Genomic DNA, 13,438 nt, shown 5'->3' on the forward strand with positions numbered 1-13,438 from the left:
AGCCGAGCGCGGCGGTTGAGTTGGCGTTGGTTTTTTGTTTTGAAAAAAGAACCCATGTTTATTAAATCTAATAATATCAAAATTAAAATGTTAGTTTAAAAATTCTCATTACACACCCAATCATATAAGACTACCTACCTACAGAGTAGATTCATGCGTTCATATGATAGCCATCAACCTGACTAAAGTCAGAGGCAGGGGTGACAACTTTTTTTTTATAATATTATTTTAAAACTATGTTTTCCAAATTTACACTTGGTAGGTACGTAACACTCATTATTTGTAATGCCAGTTCTAACAAACTTTCAATTTTATTGTTAACTACACACAAAAATATTATTAGTAGTATACGAGTTCAACTTTCTTTACCTGGGTCTAGTTGATGATTGTGTGCGTGGCGATCGAGATCGAGGATATCTTATTTTACAAAAAACACGATGATTAAATTTATAACACATACACATACTCAGACTCTTTAAATATTAAATGCAAATCACTTTTCAAATCAAAACTCCGCATCACCCGCAGTCGAACGAGCGTGTCTGTTGCGTCGTGACGTCAGCGGATAGCGCGCGAAGCAACGCAAATTTAAAAAAGCAGTGAAACTTTATAACGCTGTAACTTCGGTAATTTTGATCCGATTTTGATAAAACAAAAACTATTATTATCAGCATAAGTACACAAATTAAATGCAGTATGTTTAATAGTCATATTTTAATGTGCTGGTGTGACTCATTGACGATTATGTGTGTTGTCTTAGATATTTTTTACTATAATTTTTATATTTCTTTTACTGAAAGAATAATTTTGTGAGTAATATAATTTGTATTGTAGCTTATTTATTTGTAATAAAACATGGACACGAGTTATGTATTTTATTTGTTTTATTAAGTTGTCATTGGAAGTAAGTATGATTTATATAAATAGTGTAAAGAGCGCGCATGTTCTAGTGACATAGAAGACACGTTATTCTCTCTGCTTACCTTAGTTCTATGTTGTGTGTTAGATCTGTACATAGATTATAGGTTTTTGCTTTTGTATTTCCTTGTTGAACACTGGGTTCAGCACAAATTTAGAATTCATGTCAAGATCTGGAGGCACCGGAGTGTCCTCGCCACGACGAGCCAAGCGAAGCGCAAGGGCACCTATATTGTATTGAAGAGTCGTATTTTCGAAATACGTGATTTATAATGTGTCAGCCGCACATAAAGAGTATTTAAAAAAAAAATCTAAAACTGATCTTAACATGGCTTTTGTTTATTACAGAGAAACGTTTGTACAAAGCAGAAAATGATCTCAAAGAGGTGGACTTGTATAGAAAAATCAAGAGTTTGACTGAGGCCATTCTGTATCTCAAACATGGACGATGCGAAAAGTCGAAGAGCAAAACATAGACGCTCTGGAGATGTGATGCTTGAGACACGATACATGTTAGTAATATCTGTAAGAAATAGTGCTTATGGTCATTCATGCCTTTCTTACAATGAGTAAATTAATGTTCCAGGTTGGTCAAGTGAAAACGGATGCTACAGAGGCCGTGAAGCAGGTGACCAAGGGTCTGGACTGTCTGAAGGTCATCATGGAGGAACTTGAGAACTTGCCGACGCTGGACGTAATTGCCGACGCTGGACGTAAAAGCTCTTGACAGGTTAGGAAAGATATTTTAGTTCATAATTCCAAGACAAGTGGCAGGCTGTGATATTTCGGAAACTGGAATGCATCTTGGAAAAAAATTGTGAGGACATAATTTGTAGCAAATTGTTTTGCCTATACATGTGTGTGTACTGTGTAGAACAAAAATTGTAGACGATTTGATCATCTTTCATTATGTAGAAGACACTTTTTCTCTATGACGAACCGTTTTGAAGATATTAGTGAAAAACTAAAAAATGGGAACTTTAACCCTCTCCCCCCACTCCGGCGCCCCCCTAGAGACGGGGATTTTTAGTATGTTTGTCCTCTAAGCATCCTGAACCAATTTCTGAAGAAATTGCTTAGGATCCCTCTCACGCACTCTACAGTCTACACCCGCTTTTGGAGTATTCTTTGAGCGGACTACTAGTAATTTAAAAAGTATGTGTAAAACAGACAAAGCTACCACCTCCATAATGACAAGGTAGACATGATTGGCAGCTGCAGCGGCCGTTCTTAAGTTTTCATGGCTACATTGTTATTTCCAATGACTACAGACTTTCTAAACGAGTTTTCATTAACGGAGATAATATTTTGGACCATTCTTGTAAACATTTTGTAACTCTATCCAGTCATTGAAGTTCGTTCTTTCACCATTAGGTTAGTGGTCAGCCTAGTGTCGAAGATTTTTAAACGCCCGAAGGCATTTGACATGGCTCATGGACTGTAATCTCAATTGGCAACTATCAGGACTGGCTGCTTAAGTGCCGTTCAAAGCAAAAGCAAAGATTTCCGGCTACCTATCTAGAGAATGTCCACGCTAAAAGTGTAAGTTATACTTAACTAATTCTAATCAAGTTATTTGGTTTTTCGATTTAATGTTTTTTCCATTTATTCTCAAGATTAAACACAGTTTTTGAATATTTTGATTAATTTTACTTACCGTCAGGTAAAATATATAAAACTTTCTGATGACTTAGGGAAGCTGGGTCATTTTCACGCTGGTTTTTACAACTACGAATCCATCAACTTATTTCTTATAGGCCATATAAAAACGGAAAGTATTGAAACAAGTTGCTACTAATAATGCTTCATGAAGTTTTTATTTTTTTATAATAATGAAATATGTAATGAGTTTTGACAAATAAATCACCTTTAACTTGAAGTATCTATAATCATTTCAAATTAAAGTGTGGTTATGTTTTCAAATATAATGCCAAGAGCGTACAACTTTTTTAAATAATTATGGACATTATAATTACAAATAAGAATATTAAAAATATTTTGATTATTATTATCTTCATATATAGGATACAGTAATTTGAAAAATACTGATGTAAAAATAATAAGTAGACGTGCTAAGAACACATAACTCATATAACGTGAACTTATAGTTGTAATTAGTTTAATATTAGGTAAATTCTATTCTCAGTCAGTCGCGTGAGTAAATGCTAAAAAGTTAACAAGACGAATGACGGCTATAAGGAATATTTTTATATAGTGCATTATTTATAAAAGGACAACCATTTTATAGCCAGGTTTTTCTAGATACCAATCAAATTTATTCAAGATCACTAATCGGAGACTTTGCAGACGATATTAAGTCCGTGATTATAATAATAATAACTAAGCAACACAATCGGCATTCATTTTATGTATCGCCTTTCAACCGAGTGGTTGAGGGCTCGTGCCCAAAAGCGATACACCAATGACTGAGTATTAGAAATAACACTTGTTTTAATGGTAAAGGAAAACATCTCAACAAGAGTTGTTTACAGCTCCTCAAATGAATGCAAAGTCTCCGACTCGCACTTGTTCAACGTTGTTACATTATTTTCTTTGGACGTTAAACTAAACTATATACTAAGCATTCCTTCTTCAGAATTTCCTTCTTAACTCAAAGAGTTTATCAATATTCCATGTTCCAAGTATTCCTTAACCACTTATCGTTTGTCGTTGATGTTCAAATCAACCAGTACCGACAGCTTAGCTCTTGAGCTTTACCTTAAGGACCTTATTTCTTCATTACTATCTTGTACCAGCGAGTTCGTTGTCGTTGATGATTTCTTATAATCTTCTTTTCGCAGGAAAACATTATATTAGGAAGATTTTGTTCGTCAGATCACTGTCTGTGTTAGAGAGAGATTTTTCATAATATTATTAAGTATTCCTGATGTGCTTATTGTGTACTTCGGACTTTTTGCTATTCGTCATATTGGCTTGAGCTTCAAAATCTATTCAATCTCTTAAACTCTTTCCGTGCGGCCGACTAGCCAGTTAATTCCACGGTTTGCACGCCTACGAGATTATAGCGAAAAAACTCTGCTAGGCGCTATGAACTACGCTTTTTCTTATTTACGCTATCTTATTTTCAGGTATAAAAAATCAAATAGATAACCTTCTTACAAAGATACCCTTATTCTAAACAAAATTGCATAGCACTTGACCAATGAACAAGTAGTCTTTTTTTCAAAAACAACAAAGGTATTAAGTGTTCCAATATTAAAACCAAAAATAAATCGAAGCATTTCCATACAAATGACTCCCAAAACTATATTGTGTTCCTTATTATTTTGAAATACTCTATTTTGTTCCATATAAATTCTAAAAACTAAATCTATATCAAAATATTCCAAAACAAACATATTAGAAATTAAATAATGAATATACACAACAAAAAGGAAAGCGCAGAAGACACTGTTTCCGCCCGGGATCGAACCGGGGACCTTCCGCCTGATAGGCAGATGTGCTATCCACTACACTACGTAAACTGCACAAGGAGCCTCGAATTACTTGTTAGCATTCGTCTGTTATCGATCCGCTGCAACGCTGTTGGCGGGGCTTTATTTTATTTTAGACCATAAGTACCTTTTATATAATTTAAATAGCTATAGTCCACTCAAAAAAGCAAGTGTAGAGTGCGTGAGAGGGATCCTGAGCAATTACTTCAGAAATTGGTTCAGGATGCTTAGAAGATAAACATACTAAAAATCTCCGCCTCTAGGGGGGGCGCCGGCGTGGGGGGAGGGGGTTAAAGGTCCCATTTTTCGTTTTTCACTAATGTCTTCAAAGCGGTTCATCGTAGAGAAAATTGAAAGATGATTTTCAGCGCCTGAATGTTGGCATATGGGCCTGAAAATTCGGCGAAATGTTCTTCAGCGTGGCCTCTATTTGAGAACCTCTGGATAAGACTAGAACGCTGTTGAATTTTAGTTATCTAGTAAGCAACAACCACATAATTAAAATACATAATTTCAAGTCTGTAGGTCATTTATTTCCGAAGTTAAGCGAAAGCAAAGTTTCGCATTCATGACACTCATTCATGATCTGAAAAACATTCATTTTAACTATTTCGGAGCGCGATGCTCGAAAACTGATGTGAATTTGGATAATGACATGTTAAATATATTTTTATACAATTAGCGATATTTAAGACGTATGTATGTATGTATGTCGGACGTCACGCCCTTCGCTTCGTCGCCATATTATTATAGTATTCGTCGTCGCTAGGCGCGGCCGCTGCCGTGTACTAACTGAGTACCTAGTTCACGTCAATGATGTCGTCCTGGCTGATTTCGGCTGCGGCGGCCAGTTTCATTGAAACCAGGCGACTGTGCAGGACTTTGTTTATAGTTAGAAGAAGTTCCTTTACTGTCATAGTCTGGTGGGACGGCTAAACCGACACGACTAGAGAGAGGTCAGGCGCAGGACCGACGGCTTTACGTGCTCTCCGAGGCACGGAGGTCTAAGACCTCAACTTCCTAACTCCGGGCAATTTCTGAGAATTTTTTAAACAGAAAATCTCAGAAAAGACTTTTTGACCTGACCCAGGATTCAAACCTGAGACCTCTTGCGCGGCAGTCGCATACACTACCGACCGCGCCACAGAGGCAGTTATTCCCGTCAATACGCCGGTATCCAATCATTTTCTACGCTCTTTCATATCTCCACCCACCTTACCATCCGAATTTCTGCTTTAAGTGCATCATATTATTGTACAGCAGGACCATGTTACTATAGTATTGGCTCATCACGTGTTGACATGATGAGCCTTACAAAAATATAGAATAAAGACGGAAAACCTCTTCAACCTGGAAAGAACATTAGGAACCTGAAATACAAGAAAAGTATTAAAGAATGTCGGAATGTTCTACCTCTACCACCATACCGCAACAAGGACACGCTCGGGTAGTCATTCTGCTGCGGAGAATCTTAACACCGCCTTTTAATTTTACCATTTTGTAGCACTAGTGCCATCTTTTGTACCAAAGATGATCCTACCTAGCATCTCTGCTACTGGGCGGACGGCGCACGCGTCGTTGCCGCACCGTTTGATGTACTTCATACTTCGATCATTTGATCTATCCCGCCAGTGCCCCCCGAACTTGTGACTGGACACACATATCGGTGCATTCCGCGCACTAAAAACTAATAATTTAAGTAACCATTAGCCATTGCGCATAAAGGACGCTTATTTATCGTTGTTATTTGAGTTTTTAGTATTATAGACATTTCAATAATAAGTGTTTACCTACTGCGATACCCACCCGCCATAGTGTTATTGATGGTTTATCATTATTAGGTACCTAGTGAGAGTTTGTGTTGTTTCTGCGGTGCCTAATACCCATCATATAGGTATATTATGTTCCCTGGATTCGGCGGGAGATTTGTTATTAGCGAGGGTGCGCGCTTAGAACTTTGTATCCGTCAAGCTGGCGATCACATTCAACACGAACAAATGTAAACATTGTGCATCGGTTTCCAAGATAAACTGTGCTCGTAGTGATAAGTGATTAGTGTTGATTAATAAGTAACAATATCTTAGTGGTAAGTAGGCAGTAGGTAGGTAATGCATTCGCTGCACGAGATGTGAGTGACGTCACAGGATCGAGACGCGCCGGCGCCGATCTCGCGTGCAGTCGGTGTGACGTTGACGCTCCGACGTACTTTGGTACGCGTCAGTAATAAATTGTAGTCTGTTTTGATCAGATTGCTTTATTATTTAGTATGTGTTACATTTTCTGATCGTTGAAGGAAATAAAATTGGTAGCGGCCATTGCTTACAAAGACGAATTTTTAACATTCCTATTTGGGTTTTGGTAACATTTAGACAAAATGACAAACTTTATAGAAGTGTCACGTTCTGAATCATTACATGGTAGCCGATACTAACGAAGATAATTCAGTCCGGTGCGTCATTCGATTATTTAATTAAGTAAATTCGTGTTCCAGGTTGGTCAAGCGAACACAGACGCCAGGGAAGCTGAGAAGCAGGTGACCAAGGGTCTGGACGACTTTGAGGGTCATCATGGAGGAACTGGAGAACTGGCCCACGTTGGACGCACAAGCTCTTGACAGATAAGGGGAGCAGTAGAAATTGCAGCTTCGACAACTAATGTTGAAGCAGTCATTTTGTTGTTCGGTCTAGAATTGCGCATCTTTCTCTTCCGTTTCAACATATGTATTTACACAGATGCTCTTGGGCACACAGGTTCTATAATGTTCCTGACCCGACAACTAGTGAACAGTGCTTAAAAGTGATAAAATCAGGAAATTAAGGTATTTTTCGTTTGGTCATCAGGAACACAAGTCTATCAAAGCGACATCTGTTATTAAGGTTTATAACCTTTCAGCCATTCAGTACCATAAGCGCCTACTTTAGTTTGTGGTTCGGATAAAAGTAAGTACAGCAGTAACTAGATCACATCTTAGTTTTGTAAGTATGTTGTAGATGGCGCTAAACAAAAAATATTGTAGTTTACTTATCTGTTTAATAGATGGTGCTGTACAAACATGTTGTAGTTGGTTTTTCGGCCGACCGATGGCACTGTAGTAGTTTTTTGAAAAACTGTTTTTTCTTCTGAAGCTTTAATTTTAACAGCTCTGTTGTTCGTTCTTTTACAGAAAAAAGCTTGGACATAGCAGAGAAAGATCTCAGAGCGGTCGACTTTGACAGAAATATCAAGAGTGACTGACGCCAAGAATAATCATCAAAGGTACAATATTTTCAATCATTTACTGCTAAGAATGTGTAGTTTAGTTAAGAAAGACAAAGTATATTGATAGTCACATACGATCACTGAGTTTAAATAAACTCTCTTGTTTTATTTAATAGTTATGTAAGGGTTCTTGCGCTGCATATTATTATGTTGTCACGGTTCCTTACCGCTTATGTCCAATTTTATCTTTTCTGTCCACATTTAATGCATACCAAAAGTAGCGTTAATAAATTTGACTGATCAATTATCATAAGTCCAAAACTTTCACAAATATTATAATATTAATTAGTTAGTTATGACAAACTTTATAGAAGTGTCACGTTCTGAATCATTACATGGTAGCCGATACTAACGAAGATAATTCAGTCCGGTGCGTCATTCGATTATTTAATTAAGTAAATTCGTGTTCCAGGTTGGTCAAGCGAACACAGACGCCAGGGAAGCTGAGAAGCAGGTGACCAAGGGTCTGGACGACTTTGAGGGTCATCATGGAGGAACTGGAGAACTGGCCCACGTTGGACGCACAAGCTCTTGACAGATGAGGTGAGCAGTAGAAATTGCAGCTTCGACAACTAATGTTGAAGCAGTCATTTTGTTGTTCGGTCTAGAATTGCGCATCTTTCCCTTCCGTTTCAACATATGTATTTACACAGATGCTCTTGGGCACACAGGTTCTATAATGTTCCTGACCCGACAACTAGTGAACAGTGCTTAAAAGTGATAAAATCAGGAAATTAAGGTATTTTTCGTTTGGTCATCAGGAACACAAGTCTATCAAAGCGACATCTGTTATTAAGGTTTATAACCTTTCAGCCATTCAGTACCATAAGCGCCTACTTTAGTTTGTGGTTCGGATAAAAGTAAGTACAGCAGTAACTAGATCACATCTTAGTTTTGTAAGTATGTTGTAGATGGCACTAAACAAAAAATATTGTAGTTTACTTATCTGTTTAATAGATGGTGCTGTACAAACATGCTGTAGTTTATTTTCCGGCCGACCGATGGCGCTGTAGTAGTTTTTTGAAAAACTGTTTTTTCTTCTGAAGCTTTAATTTTAACAGCTCTGTTTTTCGTTCTTTCACAGAGGAAAGCTTGGACAAAACAGAGAAAGATCTCAGAGCGGTCGACTTTGACAGAAATATCAAGAGTCTGACTGACGCCAAGAGTAATCATCAAAGGTATTTTCATTGATTCACTGCTAAGAATGTGTAGTTTAGTTAAGAAAGGCAAAGTATATTGTTAGTCACATACGACCACTAAGTATAAATAAGCTCCCTTGTCTTATTTAATGGTTATGTAAGGGCGTTGCATATGTCGTCACGGTTCCTAACCGCTTATGTCCCATTTTAATTTTTCTTTCTACATTTACTGCATACCAAGATTAGCATTACAAATTTTAATGATCATAAGTCCAAAACTTACAGAAATACGCCTTCGTTTGACTGAGAAACACTGGAAGCTGTAACTAATAAGTGATACTCCAACAGATGGATGAAACAGTACGAGGACGAGCACTATCACTTACGCTTGGAGGTGGACAACATCAAGGACATATTGAACCAGCTGCCGGACGGGTGCTTCAAGCGCATCGTGCTGGAACCGACCGAGGCGCCGCCCAGCAGAGCCAACTTTAGGTAGAGCCCGACACTACATGTTGTAGGGCACTCACTAACTACAAACACCTACTGAGCCAGCCACTCAACATGCTCCAACTATGCAATTTTATGTTTCTGATAATGTTCAAATGTTTCACCGTTTTTGAATCTTCATAAAGAGTAGATCTGTCTGGTAGTCAGTAGTATGTCGGTGTGTAAGTGTTTGATGAAACTATTGCTAGATCGCTTCAAGAACTATAAGTTTAGCGGCTTTCCTTTGTGTGTGTGCAGTACATAGAGGCTTGGTGTTATGTGTGTATAATTGTATAATAATTACGTCAATCTAAAACACTGTCGACAAAAATGTTTGTTTGTTACCTTATTGTACACCTTGTACTGTATTCTTTTATTTGCTTTGTTAAATAAGTGTTGAAATAATTAAAAGTTGATCACAAATACAAGGAATAGATTGGGCATTCTGTTAAGCAAAAGCACTGTATGTCGACAGTCTGTTGTACTGGCACGGCAGTGTAATGCCCTGGACTGACGTCATAGAGTTATGCTCGATCCAGCCTCTATCTTCAAATTACGATCATGTTGTTGAAAGAATAAACTCAGATCTGATAGTGTCATATTATAGTATGTTGTGTTGAGACGTAGTGCCCTGCAACGACGGAATAAATAAGTGCCTTATGTTACTATAGTTATATAATAAATGTTAAATATAAAACAAGTATGTCTATCTCGTATGAGCATTGAGCATGAATGAATGAGTCGAATGTACCATGAATCAACAATATTGAAGTACATTATATTATTATAATATACACAAGTAAAGTGTACATTGTTTGATGCGATGTTGTTATCTACTAGATATCTACAAACTGCATTTACGACGAGCATTTCCCAACTTAGATTTATTCAAAATACGATCATGAGGCTTTTCAAATAAATGTTGTGCCATAACACATTATATTCGGTACATTGTAAATATACGTGTGTTTCATAAGTTTCATGAAATTCTGCTTTTTATATTCCCTTTTGATGTTCGCCAAAGAATTGACGATTATGTGTGTTATCTTAGATATTTTTTACTATAATTTTTATATTTCTTTTACTGAAAGAATAATTTTGTGAGTAATATAATTTGTATTGTAGCTTATTTATTTGTAATAAAACATGGACACGAGTTATGTATTTTATTTGTTTTATTAAGTTGTCATTGGAAGTAAGTATGATTTATATAAGTAGTGTAAAGAGCGCGCATGTTCTAGTGACATAGAAGACACGTTATTCTCTCTGCTTACCTTAGTTCTATGTTGTGTGTTAGATCTGTACATAGATTATAGGTTTTTGCTTTTGTATTTCCTTGTTGAACACTGGGTTCAGCACAAATTTAGAATTCATGTCAACATCTGGAGGCACCGGAGTGTCCTCGCCACGACGAGCCAAGCGAAGCGCAAGGGCACCTATATTGTATTGAAGAGTCGTATTTTCGAAATACGTGATTTATAATGTGTCAGCCGCACATAAGGAGTTACAAATTCTTTACTTTCGTCAAAATTAGGGTTTCTCAATTCTCGACTAATTTTCGTTCCCGGATACCGAGACTTCTCAAGTCCCTATTCCCGGGAATTCCCGGGAAGTCGAGAATTCAAAAAAACAGATTGGAAAGATTATAAAATTGATTAATTCACATTTTCGCAAACAACAATTTGTGAATGTAAATGAGTCTTAGTCAAACAGCTCTAAAATTATTATTTTTAATGTCTATCCAGTACTATCCACATATGAAATTATTTGTATTGGCTGACTGATTGAATGACTGATAATAAGCATCGCACAGCCTAAACCATAAAAGTTAGAAACATGAAATTTGGACAAGGGGTAACCTACATTTCATGACGTACACAAGTTAAAGATAAAAGAATCACACTCACACAGAGTTTAAATTTTTTAGGAGTTCGGAAACTAGAATAAAATATAAAAACAAAATTTAAATTAGCAAACCGTCAAACATTCACTTTTAAAATTTGCTAATTATCATTATAATCAAAAATTCACTTTTAACTGCCTCTGTGGCGCGGTCGGTAGTATATGCGACTGCGGTGCGAGAGGTCTCGGGTTCGAATCCTGGGTCGGGCCAAAAAGTCTTTTCTGAGATTTTCTGTTAAGAATTTCTCAGAGATTGCCCGGAGTTAGGAAGTTGAGGTCGAAGACCTCCGAGCCTCGGAGAGCACGTAAAGCCGTCGGTCCTGCGCCTGACCTCTCACTGGTCGTGTCGGTTATCCCTCCCACCAAAACTATGAGAGTGATGGAATAGAGAGTGTACCTGTGTATTGTGCACACACTTGGACACTATAAAATAAAGTCCTGCACAGATGGCCAATTTCAATGAAACTGACCGCCGTAGCCGTATATCGGCTAGGAGGACATTATTATTTAAAATTTGCAATTTAAATATAATTACTTTAATACGATACCGGGTAAATTTGAAGAACCGAATTGTCAAAAGTCGTAGTACATTTTTTTTGTATTTGAGGTAAATATACCTAGGGCTTTTTGGGTAGTGTATTATTCAGATCCACTGGATATAACAGTCAAATTGTTTTATTAACATACTAATTATCTTCGTTGTTGACGAAAAAATAATTTTAGTAATAATAAAACCAGGAATCAGCTCGACACTACCAATTTCATGGCCCTGTTTTATTTTTCTCGACTTCCCGGGTACTCGACAATTATTTTCCCGTCTCGACATGGACCATATTTCCCGGGAATTCCCGGATCGAGACTTCTCGATGAGAAATCCTAGTCAAAATGCATCAAGTATTTCGTCACCATTTAAGTGTAAATCTAGACCCTATACATTTAGGGTTAGACATGTAGAGTAGGGAACTCGGCTTAACATGACATCTGACTAGGTACAATTTTTTACAGTGCGAGCTAGATACATTTTTGTTCACACTAAAACAACCCCTAACGCATTGATTGACGCAGCAGTTTCATGTCATAGGTAGGGCTTGTTTTATTTTTACTATATTATTAAAACAATATTTCTTGTCATACCATGACGGTTCGTATAATTAAAATAACTGAGGGATGCAGAGCATCACTCTCAGCCAGCGACAGCGCTATTGAAACCTGGGACCTCGCGCAACACAAACTCGCTCCGAACCGCATTTGAGAGTTAATATAATCCTAAAATAAAGATATTTTAGGATTTACCTTCCTGAATCGATCAATACTAATAATAATCTATCGGAACCACACGGCTGTCAAAACGACATTAGCACATCACAGTTTTATGAGTATCCTGTAGATAATGCTTAATATAAATAAATGCCGATGGTCCACTAATGTGACCGATTGATGACACTGCACACAAATGTGGTAGTTTATCAATTTAACCAATAGATGGCGTTGAAGACGTTTTTGACGTTTTCTGGACGACTTGAAGGTCATCACGGAGGAACTGGAGAACTTTCCCACGTTGGACGTACAAGCTCTTGACAGATCAGGTAGGATGTTTTAGTTCAGAACTCCAAGTCAAGTCGCAGGGTCGAGAATTAATGTAGTCCGTTAGAATGTTACATGAGCTTAGTATATTTTAGACTACCTACGCAATTTTGTGTTTGGGAACTGTGTGAGAGGTCAATAAAAGTTTAACGCCGCCGTCTCCAAAATATGTGTGAATACGCTTTTTTGGATATTTCGGAAACTAAGTATGCGTCTTGGAAAAAAAATTACAGAAAATTAAAAAAAAACATAATTTGTAGCAAATTGTTTCGCTTATACATATGTTTGATATATTTTTATACAATTAGCGATATCTAAGACGCATGATTGTATGTCGGACGTCACGCCCTTCGTCGCCGCCAAAGAGAGTTCGTCGTCGCTAGGCGCGGCCGCTGCCGTGTACTAACTAAGTACCTAGTTCACGTCAACACGCCGGTATCCAATCATTTCCTACGCTCTTCCATATCTCTACCCACCTTACCATCGAAATTTCTGGTTAAAGCGTATCATTTTATGTATAGCAGGACCATGTAACTATATTATTATTAGCTCATCATATGATGAGCCTTACAAAAATTTAGAATAAGGAAGGCAAACCTCTTCAACTTGGAAAGAACATTAGGAACCTGAAATACAAGAAAAGTATTAAAGAATGTCGGAATGTTCTACCTCTACCACCATACCGTAACAAGG

General features: G+C 37.3%; 1 long non-coding RNA gene and 1 other non-coding gene across 2 annotated transcripts; one reads left to right on the forward strand and one right to left on the reverse strand.

Annotated features, from left to right (window-relative positions):
- The first annotated feature begins 1,274 nt into the window (after window positions 1-1,274).
- Window positions 1,275-10,415, forward strand: LOC142986648 (uncharacterized). The gene is made up of 6 exons (XR_012960416.1): window positions 1,275-1,430; window positions 1,505-1,648; window positions 6,865-7,628; window positions 8,044-8,174; window positions 8,716-8,809; window positions 9,119-10,415. It is a non-coding gene; the product is annotated as an uncharacterized LOC142986648 (long non-coding RNA).
- TRNAD-AUC (transfer RNA aspartic acid (anticodon AUC)) lies at window positions 4,331-4,403 on the reverse strand. Its single transcript has one exon. It is a non-coding gene; the product is annotated as a tRNA-Asp (tRNA).
- Window positions 10,416-13,438: the final 3,023 nt, after the last annotated feature.

Source organism: Anticarsia gemmatalis, chromosome Z (genome assembly GCF_050436995.1).
Source record: "Anticarsia gemmatalis isolate Benzon Research Colony breed Stoneville strain chromosome Z, ilAntGemm2 primary, whole genome shotgun sequence".
NCBI classification, from domain to species: Eukaryota; Metazoa; Arthropoda; class Insecta; order Lepidoptera; family Erebidae; genus Anticarsia; species Anticarsia gemmatalis.